Genomic DNA, 7,938 nt, shown 5'->3' on the forward strand with positions numbered 1-7,938 from the left:
GAGTTAGTACAAATGGAAGTAAAAACTGCTTTTCTGCATGGAAATCTATCTAAAGAAATTTACATAAGTCAACCTGAAGGATACGAAGAGAAAGGAAAGGAGAATCTGGTATGCAAGCTCAACAAATCTCTATATGGTTTAAAGCAATCACCGAGGCAATGGTACTTGAGATTCGATAAGGTTATGAAGGATTTTGGCTACACCAGGAGCCAATACGATCACTGCGTGTATCACAAGAAAGCAAGGGGAGGTACATATGTCTATTTACTGATTTATGTAGATGATATGCTTATTGCCTCCAGTGATAAAACTGAGATCTCAAAGCTCAAAACTCAGATGCAAAATGAGTTTGAAATGAAAGACCTCGGCGAAGCAAAGAAGATTTTGGGGATGGAAATCACACGGGACAGAAAGAAATGACAGGTATGTTTAGTGCAGAAACAATATTTGGAAAAGTTGCTACACAAGTTTGGCATTCTTGATGAAACCAAACCTGTAAGTACACCTCTAGCCCCTCATTTTAAGTTGAGCACGAAGCTATGCCCTAAGTGTGATGAAGAAAGAACTAAGATGCAGGATGTTCCTTATTCCAGTTTGGTTGGAGGGTTGATGTATGCCATGGTGTGTACTCGGCCCGATATTGCTCATGCAGTGGGATTAGTGAGTAAGTTTATGCATAATCCTGGTAAAATGCATTGGGAAGCTGCTAAATGGATACTAAGATACTTGCATGGAACAAGGAACACCGGAATATGTTTTGAGCGAAATGATAGAGGAATCGGGAAGTTCTCTACTGGATATGTAGATTCTGATTTTGCTAGTGACTTAGACAAACGATGATCTACCACAGGGTATGTGTTTACCATGGCTAATGGTCCTATATGTTGGAGGTCAATACTACAACCAACCGTTGCTCTATCAACCACGGAAGCTGAATATATGGCAATGGCTGAAGCTATAAAGGAGGCTATTTGGACACTTGGTTTACTAGCAGATTTGGGAATAGAGCAGCGCAAGATGGACGTTCATTGTGATAGTCAAAGTGCCATTTACTTGGCAAAGTATCAAGTGCATCATGCAAGGACCAAGCATATTGATGTGAGATATCATTTTGTTCGGGAAATTATAGCTGAAGGTGAAATTCTTGTAAAGAAAATTGCTTCGGCTGATAATCCTGCAGATATGTTAACAAAGGTAGTTGGTGCATCAAAATTCAAACATTGTCTGGATTTGGTGCATGTGAGAAAGGTTTAATACTTGGAAATGGTGGAGCAGTGGAAGCAGATGAAGTCTCTAGATGGATTTCTTACCAAGGTGGAGTTTGTTGAAGATTGGTATAGAATCCGAGAGGGGGTTCCTAGCTGAGATAGGAGTTCTAATTGTAATAGGTATGGGAAACTTGGACGCAAGTTTCAAATAGGTTTAGGATTCCAACTTAGTTTAGGATTATGTTTGTAACTAGTATATAAGAGAACCTTAACGTTAGGGTGTGCATATATGAGTATAGTGTGAGAGACTTATGTGGCAAGAAACTAGTTGTGTGAGTTTGAGTTTCTTGTAATACTTTATAAATCAATAAAGTAAGTTTCCATTGTTCATGTTTTGGGTGATTGTTTTGGTTTGATAGAAGAGTAGTTTTACAACAGATTTGATTATGCAGTCTGCATTCTTCTCTGCTTGTTTCTTCTGCACGGCAAGCAGGCACGAGGTAGAGGTGATGGTCTGTTTCCTTTTTCAATCTTTCCAAGTGCCGACCATTTGCTTTCTTTCTCCTTGTCCCTAGCTGAGGATGAATTAGCACATTGTCTCCACATGCTTTGAGGTATCATTTTCACTTCCTTTATCTGTTTTCCAGTCATATGTGGTATCTTTTCAGGAAGCATAAGATGTTGAAGATGAGTACTCGAGAGCAATGCTAGGTAAGCAATCAGGAAGGTGTTCCAGGCAGTCGGTTCCAGATCGGAAGATTGATACCAGGTGCTGGCTGATTGCTCTCTTTCTCCTTATCCCGCAGGTGAAAACAAAGACAAGGAGAAGGACAAGGAGAAAGCATGATATGAGATACTCTTGCTTTCAACCTTCATGATATGAAATACTTTTGCTTTTGATGAGTTGTTTGTAGAGGTACCCCAGGGAATAAGGCACACTGAGTGACTCGAGAGGCTTCGTTGGGAAGGCATTCTCGGAGATGAAGAAAGGTTATGTATGTATGCCTAGCTATAGAGGGTGAAGGTTTACATTTATATGAATTAATAACCGGTACTATTCTTTCACTCTTGTCGGCAACCGCTGGATAATTGAACAGTAAACTTCACTTGTTTTCTACTTCATCAGAAATCTTCGACTGATTGCCTGTAATTTCTGCAAGGCTGAGGGTGCTTGTGACAGGTGCTGACACGTCTGGAAAAACAGATGCCTCTTCGATATCTGGAATCGACGCTTCGACAAACTGCCCGTGATTTCTGCAAAGCTGAGTGTGCATATTATAGGTGATGGCACGTCTGAAAAAGCAAGTGCCTCTTCAATTTCTGAGATCGGCTCGTGGTCTCTAAGCAGCCCAGCTTTTGAGAAAAGAGGCGTCTCTTCGATTTTTGAGTGGGCGCCTCTTCGATTTCTGAAGCTCCGTCGAGTGCTGATTTTTATAAAGGCACGCATTATGTTTCAAAGTAAACTTGAATTACCACCTGTAGAAATTCCCTTTTTACACTTCTGAAATCTTGATTTGTCTGACCTTTTCTTCAACACCTTAGGAATGTCTTGCCCATCTGACTGTTGTATTAACTTGAATGTCGGGAAGATATTGACATGTCTTCTCCAGACAACATTTGGCATCCGTCCTTCGTATCCCTTAATAGTTCTCTTACAGTTGGGGATTCTATGATGATGAACAATACAACCGCTTCGGTGGTGGCCAGAAATCTTCTCACTCCTAAAGACACTAGGATACTTTCCAGGCGGTCTGACGAGCTGGTTGTTCAGGACTCTTTGGCCTACAACGTCTGATGTGTAGGCTCAGTATCAAACATGGGCCAACGTCTTCTTGCTCTTCTCGTCAGGTTGAGTCGTTGATGGCTGAAGTGGCCAGTCTTCGGTAAAAGTTCAGAGTGTTTAGGCACGAGAATAAGGAGTTGCACATGCTCTCAACTAATTACTCAACAAGTATAAAGAGGAAGCTTGACCAGCTACAAGAGTTCGAAGTTCAGATTCAAAGTGATCATCAAAGGATTATTGTGTTACTCCAGCGACAACTTCTGCCTTCGTCATCTGGCGCTTCATCAAGTGTTAAGGCTCTGGAAAATCAATCTCTGGTGCTTTTTCTTTCTGGAGGTCCGTCGAATGTTGAGGCACCACCTGACCAATAAAGGCTCATTCCTGCTTGTTTGCACTTTCTTGTATTTTTCTTCTTTTCTACCTAATGTTCCTTTTTCCACGAAGATTAATGTAAAAACACCTTGCATACCTGTCAATGTTTCAAACATAAACCCACACCAAAAACAATCAAACAAGCAAAAAAAATAAAAATGATAATCATGGCAAAATAAAAAATTGCAGAAAAGGGAAGGTTTTTAGGAACGCAAAACTAATCGTGGAGCGATTCAAAGATCTTCCTTATTTGAATACATGGGTTGCCTCCCAAGAAGCCCTTGCTTTAACGTCTTGCAGCCGGACGACACTTCCTTCTAAGCTTGGATAGGGCCCATGGCAGTGAGTGGGATTTCTTCCACAATCTGCCCCATATTACTCTCATAGTATAACTTCAGACGATGCTCGTTCACTTAGAATTCGTCGCCGTTCCTTAAGCTTTTAACTTGGACTGCACCATGGGGAAAAACATTAGTAACAATAAATGGCCCAATCCACTTAGAACGTAACTTACTAGGGAACAAATGTATACGGGAATTGAATAGCAGCACTTTCTGTCTAATTGAGAATGTTTTTCCCCGAATCATTTAGTCATGAAATGCCTTTGTTTTCTCCTTGTAAATTCGTGCATTCTCATAGGCTTCGTTCCTTATCTCCTCAAGTTCATTCAATTGGAGCTTTCTATTTATTCCAGCAGCATCTAAGTCCAAATTGAATGTTTTCACAGCCCAATGCGCCTTGTGCTCTAGTTCCACAGGTAGGTGACACGGCTTGCCATAGATTAGTCGAAATGGAGACATCCCCAGAGGTGTTTTGTAGGTAGTGCGATATGCCCATAGTGCATCGTCTAAACGCAAGCTCCAATTCTTCCGGGTTGGCCCAACAGTCTTTTCCAAGATTTGCTTGATTTCTCTATTTGAAACTTCGGCTTAGCCACTTGTTTGGGGGTGGTATGGCGTGGAAACCCGATGCTTGACATTGTACTTTTTAAACAACGCCTCAATGGTGCAATGGTAAAAGTGGGAGCCTCCATCGCTTATGAACACCCTCGGCATGCCAAATCTGGAAAATATGTTAACCTTGATAAAATCTGCCACCACTCTAGAATCATTAGTACAAGTGGCTTTGGCTTCCACCCATTTCGACACATAATCAACGGCTAACAAAATATAAGTAAAACCATATGAGGGTGGAAAGGGTCCCACGAAATCCATACCCCATACATCAAAGATCTCCACATTAAAGATGGGGGTTTGCGGCATTTGGTCATTGGCACTTATTGTACCTGTTCTTTGGCATCTATCACAAGTTATGCAAAACGTTCTAGCATCCTTAAACAATGTAGACCAATAAAAACCACTCTCTAAAACCTTAAGGATCGTCCTTTGAGTGCCAAAATGACCCCCACATGCATAACTATGGCAGAATGCAAGAATTGAATTAAACTCAGAATTATGCATACATCTACGAATAATCTGGTCAGGACAATACTTCCACAAATATGGATCATCCCACACATAAAATCGTGCATCATTTCTGAGTTTATCACGCTTGTATTTATCTAGAGTGCTAGGAACTTGTTTTGTGACCAAATAATTTACCAAATCAGCACACCAAGGCTTACTTACCTCTAGGGACAGCAATTGCTTATCAGGGAATGTCTCTAAAATGGGTAAGGAGTCTTCCTCGTGCACCAAACAGCTGAGGTGGTCAGCCACCATGTTTTCACTCCCCTTTTTGTCTCTTATTTCAATGTTGAACTCTTGAAGTAGGAGCATCCAACGAATCAGCCTTGGTTTGGCCTCCTTCTTGGTGAGAAGATACTTCAACGCTGCATGGTCAGAATATACAATCACTTTAGTGCCAAGTAAGTATGAACGAAATTTATCTAAAGCAAAGACAACTGCAAGAAGTTCTTTCTCAGTGGTAGAATAATTCAATTGAGCATCATTTAGGGTCCGGGAAGCGTAATGGATGACGTGAGGCTGTTTGTTCCTCCTTTGGCCTAAAATAGCACCAATGGCATAGTCGGATGCATCACACATTAGCTCAAATGGAAGGCTCTAATCTGGTGGCATGATTAGGGGTGGGTTGGAAAAACCGAAAATTGAAAAAAACTGACAACCAAACCGAACCAAAGCCGAAAAAAACCGAATCGAAAAAAAAACTGAATCGAATGTGTTGTACCGAACCGAATCGAATTTAGTTGGTTCGGTTTCGGTTTTTGAGATTTGAAAACCGGACCGGACCGAACCGAATCGAAATATGCAAATTAAATATAAATACTCAAAACCTGCTGCTGTGAGGAATCGAACCCCTTCCGTCCAGGTGGGGATAATTCATTCAAGTCAACTTGACTGTAGGCTTATTGTTGCTATATCTGTACCAGTATATCATTTATAGGTATTCTAATCTCTAATGCTTTATAAAATTTGTAAAGTTTACAAACCCTAGCAACCGTCACTCATTTTCTTTCTCAAACACTCTCGCTCATTCCTCAGTCTCTCTCTCCCTCATTCCTCTCTCCCTCATCCGCTGCTCTCTCTCTCCCTCCTTCCTCTCTTCCTCTCTTCCTTTCTTCAACTCTTCAACTCTCATTCCTCTCTTCCTCTTTCCAACGTGCCAAGTCCATGGTTGTAACATGGATCTTCAGCTCTCCTTCCTCCGGATTTCTTTAACAGTAAGTATTCAATTTCTTCCTTTTTTTTCATTTTCTTGTTTAATTCTTTGAGTGCTGAAAATGGTAGTTTTTTTTTATTTATTGATTAATAGTTTTTATTTCTTTAGTTTGTTGAATATGCTTTGTGAATTTATTTGTTGGCTTTGTGAATTTATTTGTTGACTTTGTGAAATTTTGAAGAAAAATTGGTTGATGTTGTTCTTGGATTTGTCTTTGTGGAGCCCTATGTGGTAAATATATTTGATTTAAGGGTTTGTAACCATTGGAGAAAAATGTTGTTTCTTGGATTGCCGTGATCTGTGGGTACATTAAAGGGTTGTTTGTGTATGGTTAATGGTTCTTCTCTTTTAAAGGTTTAATCTCTTCACTTATTATTGAGATTTGGTTCTTCTCTTTTAAAGATTTAATCTTCACTTATTATGGTACATCAAAGGGTTGTCTGATTTATTCATATCTAAACCTTCTAGCGGTGAATTATGCATTTACTAATTCGGTTGTTAACTTGCTTTCATCTTCCCAGGTCAGCTTGTATGCAAATAATAACTTGATGTGTTTTTCTTAATGCGAATGTACATCTCCACTGCTTGAAGGGGAATTTGAAACCCGATTGCTATGCCATCGTGAAGGCATGGTGAATGCTTTACCTTACAATTGAACTGATCTTCTTTCTCGATTTGATTGCTAACCATACAACTATTCAAATGGTCCTGCATCAGTTATGTATCTTCCAACTAACCCATTGGATGTTATGCTCTGTTGTTTACAGGTATATGTTATGTAATTGGTGTTTGGGAAAGCTTGAGTTTGAGGACTTGAAGAGAAGAAATGTGTGCAAAGGCATGAAGTGATGAAACCTTGAAGGTTTATTTGATTTTTTTGTGTTGGAAGACTTGAAGTGTGATTGTGTGGAAGACTTGAACTGTGATTATGTTAGAGATGTTAAATTTTCAAGTTTCAAATTTTTTAATTTTTTTGGGAAAAAAAACCGAAACCGAACCGAAAAAAACCAAAACCGAAAAAAACCGAACCAAAAAAAATGGGCCGAACAGAAATTTCAGTTTGGTTTCGGTTTTGTCAAAAAACTGAACCGATTTAAACCGAACCCAGCCCTTGGCATGATGATGGGGGCCGAAGTCAACATGTCCTTGAGGGTTTTGAAAGCGGTCTCACACTCCTTGTTAAACTCGAAGGCTACTTCCTTTTGGAGTAAACGGCAAAGGGGTTGGGAGATTTTTGAGAAATCCTTGATGAATCTCCTATAAAATCCTACATGGCCAAGAAAAGAACGAACCTCCCTCACCGAAGTGGGAGAGGGTAAGTAACGTACAAGATCTATTTTGGATTTATTAACCTCAATCCCTTTTTCTGATATGATATGCCCCAAAACTATACCTTGTTTTACCATAAAATGGCACTTTTCCCAATTCAAGACAAGATTAGTTTCGATGCATCCTTGTAAGATCAAAGTTAGATTATTTAAGCATGCATCAAATGAGTCACCAAAAACACTAAAGTCATCCATAAACACTTCAATGATCTTTTCCACAAATTCTGAGAAAATACTTACCATACACCTTTAGAATGTGGCTGGTGCGTTGCATAGCCCAAATGGCATGCGTCGATAAGCAAAGGTACCAAAGGGACATGTGAAGGTAGTCTTTTCTTGGTCATCGGGAGCTATCACAATCTGATTATAACCCGAATAGCCATCAAGAAAATAATAAAAAGAATGATCGGCTAACCTTTCAAGCATTTGATCAATAAAGGGTAGCAGGAAGTGATCTTTTCTTGTTGTAGCATTGAGCTTCCGATAGTCAATACAAACTCTCCATCCGGTTTGGATTCGAGTGGGCACAAGCTCATTATCTTCGTTTTTTACCATAGTGACTCCGGAC

The 7,938-nt window shown here is 39.9% G+C and overlaps 1 long non-coding RNA gene across 1 annotated transcript; it reads left to right on the plus strand.

The window, feature by feature from the left end:
• Positions 1–5,895: 5,895 nt before the first annotated feature.
• On the plus strand, positions 5,896–7,066 carry LOC126609050 (uncharacterized). The gene is made up of 3 exons (XR_007618089.1): positions 5,896–6,043; positions 6,564–6,674; positions 6,810–7,066. It is a non-coding gene; the product is annotated as an uncharacterized LOC126609050 (long non-coding RNA).
• Positions 7,067–7,938: the final 872 nt, after the last annotated feature.

Source organism: Malus sylvestris, chromosome 16, assembly GCF_916048215.2.
Source record: "Malus sylvestris chromosome 16, drMalSylv7.2, whole genome shotgun sequence".
Lineage (NCBI taxonomy): Eukaryota > Viridiplantae > Streptophyta > Magnoliopsida > Rosales > Rosaceae > Malus > Malus sylvestris.